Source organism: Ornithorhynchus anatinus, chromosome 13 (genome assembly GCF_004115215.2).
Source record: "Ornithorhynchus anatinus isolate Pmale09 chromosome 13, mOrnAna1.pri.v4, whole genome shotgun sequence".
Taxonomy (NCBI): Eukaryota; Metazoa; Chordata; class Mammalia; order Monotremata; family Ornithorhynchidae; genus Ornithorhynchus; species Ornithorhynchus anatinus.
This window is the reverse complement of record NC_041740.1, coordinates 13,890,999-13,903,385: the sequence shown is the minus strand read 5'-3', so window position 1 is coordinate 13,903,385 and position 12,387 is coordinate 13,890,999. Positions and strand designations below refer to the sequence as shown.

At 44.8% G+C, this 12,387-nt stretch overlaps 1 protein-coding gene across 9 annotated transcripts in view; it reads right to left on the bottom strand.

Moving 5' to 3' along the window:
- The window catches only part of ARHGAP12 (Rho GTPase activating protein 12), a 94,291-nt gene extending 90,476 nt beyond the window's left edge, over nt 1–3,815 (bottom strand). For 5 of the 9 annotated variants that reach the window (XM_007667799.4, XM_007667802.3, XM_007667803.4 and 2 more), the window contains exon 1: nt 3,711–3,814. The gene's annotated coding sequence lies outside the window, so the exon portion shown is untranslated. Of the gene's footprint in view, nt 1–3,710 lie in introns of all 9 variants that reach the window. The other 4 variants (XM_029077605.2, XM_007667801.4, XM_016227456.3 and 1 more) reach the window with 1 other exon arrangement.
- Nucleotides 3,816–12,387: the final 8,572 nt, after the last annotated feature.

Sequence of the window (12,387 nt, the reverse complement as noted above, 5' to 3'; positions counted from 1 at the left end):
AGGCTGGTGTTGTCTTGAAGCCAGGTACGGGATTTCGTTTGAGGCAGAGGGAGACAGTCACGGGAGCTACACAAGAGTTGAGATGGGTGTCTTTAGGAGGCATTTCAGGAAGATGAGATGGGCAACTGGGTGAAGGTGGGAGAAACTGGAAGATTAGTGATGAGCAGAGAACCCTTCCAGCTCACAGTTCACATCCTCTAAGTAGTTGGTCCTGAAAGAGTGGAGTAGCTGGAGCCCAGCTACACTACCATCTTCTTGGGCATTCCCTCCACCACAATCCTGGACCCTCATTTGCCCCTCGTCCTCTGTTTCTTTAAGGGAACGTCCAAAACCAGAAACCCCTTCAACCAGTCAGGTTTATTTTCCAGGTTTTGTCCACTCTGGATTCTCAGAATTCTGTTTCTCCTCCACCCTCTGGCTGACCTCCCGTGACCCCAGCTCCAGGACTACTGTCTCACTTGTGCTTCCACCATAGTGACATGGTATCGCTGGGTTCCTCAGCCACCGCAGACATCCTAACTTCATATACTCTTCCTATCTCCAGGAGTGGTATTGGACCTTTTCACAATGGCCGGGTCTCAAGACTCCTCTGGATTTGAGGATTTGTCATTGTTTATGGCTCTACCGCTGTCTGACAGACATCTGGATAGCTCTTCACAAAAAAGTGTATCTAAATGCCAGACTGGTCAGTCTGTTATTCTTGCTTCTATTTTTCTAATATTCCCCAGCTAAACCACACTCTGTGAAGTGATTCTCCAGCATGTGTTAACCATATTCCTTCTTCCTTTTCTGCACACGCCCGAGCCTCTTCAAACTCTTCTTTCAAATATTTTGGACATCCTCCCCAAACATCTACTCTACAGAACTACACTGCAGAAAACTTCACTTCAATGCTGAGACTGGCAAGCTTCCAGGATCTCATTGTTGGTGATGCTATTTTGTAATTTAATATGGAGCACAATATGTCTCTCATGGGACACTTATGAAACTGTTCAAGAAGCTGAATAATACATCTATGGCAAATTCAAGTCTCATTCACAAAGAAAGTGAGAATCTACCACCTCTCTGTAAACAAACAATACTATGAGTCTATAAAACACTCTGGGTTGATGCTTTTGATGCATGTTTTTACCATTCTCCTGTAGAGGCTGGCACTCTGACAGTCAGCACGTCAGTGGACACTTTTCATCTAAGGTAAAATAATTTAGTGACATTTTTCACTTCAGGATTGCCAAAAGGAAAATATCTCTCGGTGGGGGTAGCGTGCGCCTCGTGCAGGCTGGTACATGACCTGTCTTCTTCAAGATAATAGTCATTTCATGGCACCGTGCTTACCTTGAACAGCAGTAATCTCGTTATATTTTCTTGTGTGTGTCTTTCAAGAACACAATCATCAACAACAGCAGTTCTTAGATGGTTGCCTTCAAAACACATGATTATGTCATAGGCTATTGAAACAAGTTTTCTGGAGGGCTACACATGCAGGCTAAAAACAGCTTCCAGGCCCTTTGCTGCACTGTCCAACAGGGCTATGTTAAATAGATTCAATACAACTAGACCAATCACCTAAGCCATTTCACTCATGGGACATTAGGCTGGATGCAGCACTGATAACTCCAACACCTAAAATCATCGATTCCAAAACAAGATACAGAATAACAACCAAAAGAATGCTGCATTTACATTTGCCGACAAATTCTTAAAATTTCCCTGATTCCTGGTTAAAAAAAAAAAAGATACATTCTAATCCTTCAAAAACTAAAATAACTTTTTACTATTAAGCTATCAGATTCACCTAATTCCTATTTTGAAGGGCCAAAAACATCTCAATTTCTTCCACAAGAAAACTGAGGATCGATTTTTCAAAGTCCCCCATCCTCACCTTTTCCAACTCATACTTTCCTCTCTAACACTGGATGCCCTGGCTCTTTGGGTCCAGGAGATTTTAAAATGGATCACTCAGGTCCAGTTACTATAATGGGAGTTCACCTCACCCCATCCTTAAATAGCATCACAATACCCTACTCGAATCAACACAACACAGGTTTTCCAATATGGGTATTATTAGAGGATAAAATACGTTCCTGCTATGGAGCACGAGTTTGTAGGAAACTGCTCACCCAAGATCAACTACCCTTTACGTATTTTCAAAACTTTTCAAGTGACTTTTGTTTTTCGAAATACCTTCAAACTTTCAATCAAAATCTCATTCAGTAATACACTCATTTTCTATTTTAAAAAACCCAGTATCAAAACTGAAAATACAAAAATACTCAGCCTAGTGAAATATGAAACAAGTCACTCTCAACTGTGTCTTTCACCTGTCTTCAGTTTCTTTTCACTACTAACGGAAGGCCCTTTGATTTCACATCAAATTGAAGCTATCGCACTTATGCAAATGTAAATTTTTAATATTTCATGTGATAAAATCAAATTCCAACACTACAACACAAAATGCGTGCACATACAACACTGTAGGCTTTCAGAAGGTGTTTACTCTGACAAATGGTTTTCAAGAAATCACCTTTTTCTCTTATCAGAGTTATACGAGGCCATTCAAATCGGACTAGGCCCGGGTCTTCAGTAAAGAAAACAGCAACAAAACCGCCATCTGTCTTCATCAGGGGTATTTTTTGACTTAACTGTCAAATGAAAACCAAGCAGAGTAACTTTAAATTGTCCACGCAGGCCGACTTGCAAGGGAACGACTTTCGACTTCTCTTTCGTAGCCACAAAAACCTACAGGCTACAGTTAACTGCTAAAGCCGGCGAGCGACCTTAAGCTGTTTGAATGGGTTTTTGCGATCTTTGTCCCCGATACGCACTGCCTTTCAACAGCACACCTTGGAAACTTGGCTGAAAAGTACACTTTACGGCTACTATCTACCCAGCGGCGGCACAATCCGTGGCAGGGCCATCACCTGGGCCTGCCTGGCTTTGGTATTTCTTGGGCATCCTTTTCCCCTCCGAGGTTCTCCCCATTGCTCGGAGATCCGAAAGGCATCCACTTGGAGGAGGGGAAGCGGCAGGAGGGCAGGGGAGGCCTTCACCGCGTGTCTGTCTGCCCCCAGCACGGGTGACCTCGGTCCTTCCGAAGGCCCCAAAGGCTCCAACCGGGACGGGCTGCGGGTCTGAAGGTGAGCTGCGAGGGGGGAATGTGTGTGCACACAAACACCACAAACACCCCTCCCCACACCCACAGATCCTCACGCCTCCCTGGTCGCCCCCTAGGCCGGGGAAGGCGCGTCAGGGAAGATGTGAAGGACTTGGGGGTGAGGGGAGAGGGATGGGAGAAGCACCATGAACTCTGGAGCCCCCCCCCCCCCCCCGACCCCCCACCACACACACTCTCCCTCATTCGAGAGGGCGGGGCGGGCAGGAAGTCAGGAAATCCAGAGGCAGGAGAACCACAACTTCGGGCCATTTAAACCCTCTCACCCACGTCAGCCAGTGAGTTGGCAACAGCTTGACCTTTCGCCCCCCTCCCCCGCCCCTCGTAGTGGCACATTCCACAGTCCACCGCTCCCCGCCCCCCCCCAGCCCCTCTCCGTGGTACGGACCGCTCTCTCCCGCGACCCCCTTTTGTCCGGGCGCGTCAGACCGCCCCCCCCCCCCGCCCCCCGCGCGGGTTCCTCGTTCCCTCCATCCGCGGAGACCCGCGGACCCGACCCAATGCCCCCCCCCACCCCCACCCCCACCCACTTCCTTACCGAGGGGCGGGCGCGGGAAGGCCGGGGGGAAGGAGCCCGACGGTGCGCCGAGCCCAGAGGCGCGTCTCGGCTCTGCCTCGGAGGGAGGGAGGGAGGGTGAGGTTCTCCGGCACGTCGAGTACGCGCTGACGCGGGGGCGAGGCGGGGAGGCCCCGGGGCCCGCGCTCGCGCGCGCGCCCGGGTCACGTGACGAGGGAGGCGCCCGCCGTGGCGGGAGGCGAGGGCCAGAGCGGGGCCCGAGGGCAGGCGCTCTGCGCAGCTCCTTCACTCCCTCACTAGTATTTATTGAGCGCTTCCTCGGTGCAGAGCACTGGACTGAGCGCTCGGAATGGACAGCTCGGCAACAGAGACCATCCCTGGCCCAGTGACGGGGGAGACAGACGGCAGAGCAAATCAGAAGGAAACAAAAACAAGACAACATCATCACGATACAAAGAATCAAGGGGATGTAATAATAATAATAATAATGTTGGTATTTGTTAAGCGCTTACTATGTGCCGAGCACTGTTCTAAGCGCAGGGGTAGACACAGGGAAATCAGGATGTCCCACGTGGGGCTCACAGTCTTCATCCCCATTTTACAGATGAGGTGACTGAGGCACAGAGAAGTGAAGTGATTTGCCCACAGTCACACAGCTGACAAGTGGCAGAGCTGGGATTCGAACTCATGACCTCTGACTCCAAAGCCCGTGCTCTTTCCACTGAACCACGCTGCTCCTTGTGGCTCAGGAGGATTTACACCCCATTTTAATGGGATGTACACCCCATTAAAATAAATAGGGCAATAAATAATATGTACAAAGAGAGAGAGGATCTATAAATTATATGTTATAATGTGTGTCTCCCTTTCTGGGCTGTAAGCTCGTTGAGGGCAAGGAATGTATCGACCGACTCCGTTGTACTCTCCCAAGCACTATTATTAGTGTTCTGGACACAGTAAGGAGCCAGTAAATACCACCGACTGACTGTCACTCACCTGGGGATCTGTCCATTTATTTAATAGTATTTATTGAGCGCTTACTCTGTGCAGAGCACTGGACTAAGCGCTTGGAATGGACAATTCGGCAACAGATAGAGACCATCCCTCGCCCAGTGACGGCGGAGACGGACGGCAGAGCAAAACAGACATCGTCACGGTAAATAGAACCAAGGGGATGTACACCTCATTAACAAAATAAGTAGGGTAATAATATATACAAAGAGAGAGAGGTTCTATATATTATATAACATCTGTCTCCCCCTCTGGGCTGTAAGCTTGTTGAGGGCAAGGAATGTATCGACTGACTCTGTTGTACTCTCCCAAGCTCTATTATTAGTGTTCTGGACATAGTAAGGACTCAATAAATACCACCGACTGACTGTCACTCACCTGGGGATTTGTTTATTCATTTATTCAATAGTATTTATTGAGCACTTACTCTGTGCAGAGCACTGTACTAAGTGCTTGGAATATGCAAGTCAGCAACAGAGAGGCCATCCCTGCCCAGTGACGGGCTCACAGTCTAATAATGTTGGTATTTGTTAAGCGCTTACTACGTGCCGAGCACTGTTCTAAGCGCTGGGGTAGATATAGGGTCATAGGGTTGTCCCACGTGAGGCTCACGGTTAATCCCCATTTTACAGAGGAGGTAACTGCGGCCCAGAGAAGTGAAGCGACTTGCCCACAGCCACCGAGCTGACAAGTGGCAGAGCCAGGATTCGAACTTATGACCTCTGACTCCCAAGGCCGTGCTCTTTCCACTGAGCCACGCTGCTAAAGGGAGGGACAGACGGCAAAGCAAAACAGAACAAAACAAAAGCAAGACAACATCATCAAGATAAATAGAATCAAGGGGATGTAAACCTAACAAAATAAATAGGGTAATAAATAATATATACAAATGAGCACAGTGCTGAGGGAAAGGGGGGCCTCAGTCTGGGAAGTCCTCCTGGAGGAAGTGAGCTCTCAGTAGAGCTTTGAAGAGGGGAAAAGAGTTGGTTTGGCAGAGTTGAGGAGGGAGGGCATTCCGGGTCAGTGGCAGGATGTGGGCCAGATGTCGACGGCAGGATAGGCGTGTACAGGGGGACAGAGAGGAGGTGATCGGCAGAGGAGCGCTCAATAAATACTATTTATCGTGATTATGTTGTCTTGTTTTTGTCCGTCTGTCTCCCCCGATTAGACTGTAAACCCGTCATTGGGCAGGGATTGTCTCTATCTGTTGCTGAATTGTCCATTCCAAGCGCTTAGTACAGTGCTCTGCACATAGTAAGTGCTCAATAAATACTATTGAATGAAAGGAGCGGAGTGTAGGGGGTGGGCAGTAGAAAGAGAGAAGGGAGGTGAGGTAGGAGGGGGCAAGGGGATGGAGAGTCTTGAAGCCAAGAGTGAGGAGTTTTTGTTTCGTGCAAAGGTTGACTGTGAGCCCATTGTTGGGCAAGGATTGTCTCTATCTGTTGCCCAATTGTAAATTCCAAGCGCTTAGTACACTGGTCTGCACATAGTTAGCCTCAATAAATATGAATGAATGAATGAAAGAACATTATCATAATCATAATAATAATGATGGCATTTGTTAAGCGCTTACTATGTGCCAAGCACTACTAAGCGCTAGTGGGGGCTGGGGGAATACAAGGTAATCAGATTGTCCCACATGGGGGCTCACAGTCTTAATCCCCATTTTATAGATGAGGGAACTGTGAAGTCAAGTGACTTGCCCGAGGTCACACAGCAGGTTGGGGTGAAGTCGGAATTAGAATCCAGGTCCTCTGACTCCCAGGACCCTGATCAACATATAATGGGTGGTAGAGCACCTTGCAAATTCATTCATTCATTCAATCGTATTAATACTAGAAGTGAGGCTCCAAGAGCCATCTAAACAGGTCATTGAACATGGCCTGGGGCAGCAAATACAGTCATTCATCTCTTGGGTAATCACCACTAAATAGGTTCCAAACTGCAACACCCTATGAGACAGGTAATGCATGTCTGTGACAACAAGCAGGAACATAAACATGGTTCTCTGACTACTGAAGACTTTATACAATGCCCGAAGAGTCACACTGTTAGCCAGAGAAAAAAACTAATATGTGACTCCCAAGATCCTGCTGATAGAAATCTCTCTGCATGGACTGAAATTTGTAAGTATAATTTGGCAGTTGTCAACTCTAATCCAGATAAAGCCTGGTTAAGTGTCTCATGTTCACGACCTGTGCCTGACCCAAATCATTTTTTTTTTCTTTTGGCTGGCAACAACTGCCACCTTCCCTAATTCTCACCTAGCACTGCAGACCCTGATCCAGAGTAGGCAGAGCAGGCAGCAGTACAAAGAGACTGAGGTCATGACACTCGCCGGGGGCTGTGATCTCTTCCTGTTTCCCAGCCTTTCCCCTTTCCTTGACAGTTAGGGGACCAAGAGAGTTGAGCTATTCTTGTATCTGAGTCATCCAACTGAGCAAGGTCATGGACTGGGTCAGACCAGGTCAAAGTTAAACAAGAACAGGTTCAGGCCAGGTTCTGATGCCCTCCTAGTCCTCACAGCCCTCCTGTAGAGAGAGCCCTTTCAGTCCAGGGAAATCTGTGGCATGGAGGTTGTGGCTGCAGTACAGAATCCCATGGAACAACCTGGCATATAGGAAAGAAACCACCAGGAGCCTGGAAAATATTATCCAACAATGAGAAAGGGGCCCAGTTCTGGTCCCACTTTGATTAGTTCTAGAGCTTTATTCAGACTAACAACCAAAGTCAAATTCGGCCACAGATTTTTCAGCCTTTCCAGATGAATTGATTGATCGATTGCTAGTCTCTGCGAAGAGACCTGCATGGGAAAATCACGAGTCCCCTTGTCCGTCATGAGTCCAGCACACAGGACTCTGAAATAAACCTTTCTCAGAGGTGGGGCCTCACTACTAGGACCCCATGGCTGCTGTCCACTGTACAGCCCTATAAACTTAGAGCATGCAGATTGAGGAGAAAGAGGAAATCCTACACAGCTGAAAGTTGCAAACTGACAGTGCTGCTGTTCCTAAATTTGACACAGGCCTCCAAATATTAAGTCAGTGATGGAGTTAGAGGTAAGAATAAAATTCTACCCTTACTAACCTAAAAATGTACTTAATTTTTCATACAATATAAGAGAATTTAGAAACTTTCACTCCATGACCATGCCTCCTGTTTCTTTCTGTCTCCAGCCTTTTCTTTTTTCTCTTCCTCCATTCCCTCTCCTGACTCCTCTTTCACACTAAGCCGATGCTGTTTTCTCTGTTTTTGCCTTCCAGAACTGCCAATAACGTTCGCTAATTCTTTCTAGCACCAAAGCAAAGACAGATTCCCCAAGGGAAAGCAAATCTGATTGGAAATGTGCTCAGAACCATATTCTCCTCATCCCTAAAGCATGTTGTTGGGTGAGATAATCATTTTGCACATAAACACATTCCAGTTAATCCATAGTTCCCCGTCTTTGACTCTCATTTTCCCTTTCCTGACACAATCTCTCATAATACAAATATACTCACAATATGATCATCACTACCAACATAGCAGATGGAGTCGGAGAGAGAGCTCTCTAACAAGAATGTTGTTTTAAAAGGGACCTGATGGAGGACAATGAAATCATTTGCACTGTTTCTTGTAGTTAATTTAAAAATAACATTTGGTGTCATAATTTGGCATCTATATTATATACACTACATATTATACATATTGGAGCAGATAATGTCCAGGCTGTAGTAATATTAAGTGTCACCTTGTTAAATAACTCTAGGGTTCTAAAATTTTAACTACAATACAATATTTACGAGTCCCTGCATAAGCTTACTCCCCTTACACCATGACCCCTTGTTTAATAGACCTTCCTTCTCCAATATTGATTTTTTTAAGTTGGAAAAAATGTATACCTAACGTTATTATTTAACTCTTGAGGTTTACCCTGAAAAATATTATTATGTTAATAGCCAGGAGGCAGATCAAGTTATTTTAAACACCAGGTCAAACCAAATATTTGAGTTGAATACATGTAGAATCATATTGAAAAATAATTTCCAATTTAGAATTAAATGTTGAACATCAAAGATTACTACAATTGGTTTTGGAATTTCACAGCTCCAGTTAATATAAATTTAGAAATTTGGAAAACTTTTACTACATGTTAATTTATCATTTAGCTTTTTTAATAAAAACTTTGGGGGCATCCTATTTTAAACAAATAATTTGTATGTCATGGGCCTCTCTTGCTTCTCTTGTCTGTAAATAAGATCAGTAAAAACACACTTTGAAAAAAAAACCCAGAAGGCAGGTCTTTTCCTGTGTATGCCTTCATTTTGGAATGACTATTACCCTGAACTTCTTCATACGTGCCACATAGAAGCTCCAGGACTCTTCTAGCTTGACATATTTTCTTGTCTTTTCCCTTAGTTTTTGCAAGAAAATGGAATAGATCATCTGCAAACTCTTACTACGCCAGTGTGAGCATCATAAACAATAATGACTTACCAAATAGGTGTGGCAGCTGCTGATGTCTGCTGGTATCGGCTTGCTGATGTCTGAAATCAAATTACAACTGTTGTCCCTACTAGTCATCTTGCAGTGCCTGCTGATGGGCACAGGGGTTTGGGCCAGAGAATGTGGCTGGCTCAGAACAAACTAGGCCCGCTACTGACAACAATAACTCAACTTCAAGTGTTGCTGGCAGGTAGACCTATCTATCCCCATGTAACTTCTGGAGCCTGAGCAATGGTGTACTACTGTATTTTCATGGACAAAGTGCACAAAAGATTCTTTCTCAGACTCATGGATGCAGCCTCACTGTTGGCAGTGTCATCTTTAAACCAAGAGATAATTTGACTATTAATGAGATATCTTACATGATGTAACTGTAATTTGCAGGACTGACTTCAAAAAGCCTCAAATCCCAGGATAACTGGCAATATTGTCATCCAGCAGTATATGCTGCTTAGTTTGGGCTGGAGAGAAGAATTCAATAAAAGGGAGTCTGAAGGTGACTAACCTTAACCCTAATAGCACCCCCCTACTATACATCCAATTTTGCTTTTTCAAAGGGGAAAAAAAGGGGAATTCAATGTTTTGATATTTTGTCCTCTTGAAAAACGAAACTTCTTAGTTGGTTTGTACTGGTTTCATTTTCGGGTTTCACATGTCTCATTTGCTAAGTGATCCCCAGATTTAACCAATGTAGAACCTAAATATCTAAAAGTTCTATTATTATTTCTTTCATTTACTTTGTGCAAAGCTCTGTATTAAGTACTGAGGAAAGGTACAAAGATGATCATTCAGAGACAGTCCCTAGTCCAAAGGAAATTCACATTCCAAATCAGGGATTGGAGAGTCACTAGTGACCGCCATAAAGGAAATAAATCCAATTCTGGTTGTCTTTCCAAAAGTAACATGAGACATTTGGTACTAAGGAGTTTCATGACAACCCTATAATTGAACAAAGAGTTAGTATGTAAGAACCTTTTCTCAGTGTTTTCCTGTAGCCACATTTTTAAGAAAAATAAACTTTAGATTTCAACCTTAGCATTATTCATTATCGTAAGCAGAAACACCCATTCTAAGAAATGACAAACTGCTAATCATTAGTCATTAAGAGGAAAATTTTAAAAGTAAGAGACAGGAGAAATGCTATTTTCAGGTTAGACCAATGACCCATCCAATCCAATATTCAGTAACAGAGGCAACCTCTGGATGATACCCAACTAGATTGAAAGCTCCTTGAGGGCAGGAATCAGGTCTACCAAACTCTACTGTGCTCTTCCAAGTGCTTAAATACAGTGCTTTCTGCACATAGAAAGCTCTCAATAAACATCAATGACAGATTGCCCTCCTCTTTTAAGAAAAAATGGTATTTGTTAAGCACTTACTATGTGCCAAGCACTGCTCTAAGCAGTGGGGTAGATACAAGATCATCAGGTTGGACACACTCCGTGTCCCACATGGGGCTCACAGTCCTAATCACCATTTTACAAAAGAGGTAACAGGCACAGAGAAGTTAAGTGACTTGGCTAAGGTCACTCAGCAGACAAGTGGAGGAATCAGGATTAGAATCCAGGTCCGCTGATTCCCAGGCCCATACTCTTTCCACTAGGCCACGCTGCTTCCTCCTTGACATCCAACCTAATGTTAAGAATATTCCATTAGTATCTATTATCTATTAGTATCTATTCCATCCAACTTTTCCTTACTTTTTCTAATTTTCCCTCTATTAAACCATTATGGTCCATCACTTTGCCCCCTCCTACCTCACCTTGCTATTCTCCTACTTCAGCCCAGCCTGCACACTTCACTCCTCTCTTGCTAACCTTCTCACTGTGCCTTGATCTCACATATCTTGCCGCCTACCCCTCATCTATGTCCTGCCTCTGGCCTGGAATGGCCACCTTCCTCAAATCTGATGGACTATTACTCTCCCTGCCTTTAAAGCACTGTTGAAGGCACGACTCCCCCAGGAGGCCTTCCCTGACTAAGCCCTTCACTTCCTCTTCTCCCACTCCCTTCTGCATTGCCCTGACATCCTCCCTTTGTTCCCATCTCTTCCCAGCCCTACAGCATTTATGTACATATCTGTAATTTTTCATATTAAGGTTTGTCTCCTCCCCCCTACCCCTGCCCCCCAGACTGTAAGCTCATTATAAGCAGGGAATGTGTCTGTTTACTGTTGTATTGTACTCTCCCATAGTAAGCACTCGGTAAATACGATTGAATGGATGAATAAATGAATGCTCATCCATGACTTTACCAAACTCCTTTTGAACCTCAGCCTTTTTATTTAGAACTACTTACTGTGTTAAAAAAGTATTTATGTTGACCTTTAATTTTGAGCCTATCACTTTCAAATTTCAGTGGATGCCTCTTCATCCTGGTGTTGTGTAATTTAATGCTTACTATGCCTACTTTGTGCTAAGTGCCGGGGTAGATATAAGATAATCAGGTTGTACCTAATCCATGTCCCAAATGGGGCTCACAGTCTTAATCCCCATTTTACAGATGAGGTAACTGAGACACAGAGAAGTTAAGTGACTTGCCCAAGGTCTCACAGCAGATAAATGGCAGAGCCGGGATTAGAACCCAGGTCCTTCTGACTCCCAAGTCCATGCTCTTTCCACTAGAACACGCCGCTTGATGATAAACAACATTTGAAGTTTGATGAACACCAATTACAGGTTTAACTAGCCCACACCCTTCATGATTTTGTAGATTTCAATTATGCCCCTTATCAGTCTTTGCCTTTCTAGGAGGAATGAAGGATTCCATCCTTGTCTGCTTCCTCATGTGAGCTCTCCTGTTGGTCCAGAAGAAAGAGCACTGCTCTGGGAACTGGGCTCTACTCTCCTGGTTCTGCCTGTAACTGGCTAATTTGGGCAAAGACCTCACTTGCACATTCCTATGTGCTGCACCTCCTTACCCTCCTACTCACTCATTGCTCTTCCAAGCAAGTCAAACCAAGCTCATTCGTTGTTCCTAATGGAGGACTCTATCCTCATACTCTTTTCTCTGGAAGAGAAAAAAAACATTGTTTTTTTTCCCCCCAAGAACACCATAATTCATCTAGTGACACAATTATGGAAGCATGTAAGTAGGCGTCATAATACCAATTTTTTAATCTCTCATTATGCCAAGGTACACCTGGGTACTCCAGGAAGTGATGTGGATGATGTCACAGTCGGCACACTTCCTTCCCTGTGAG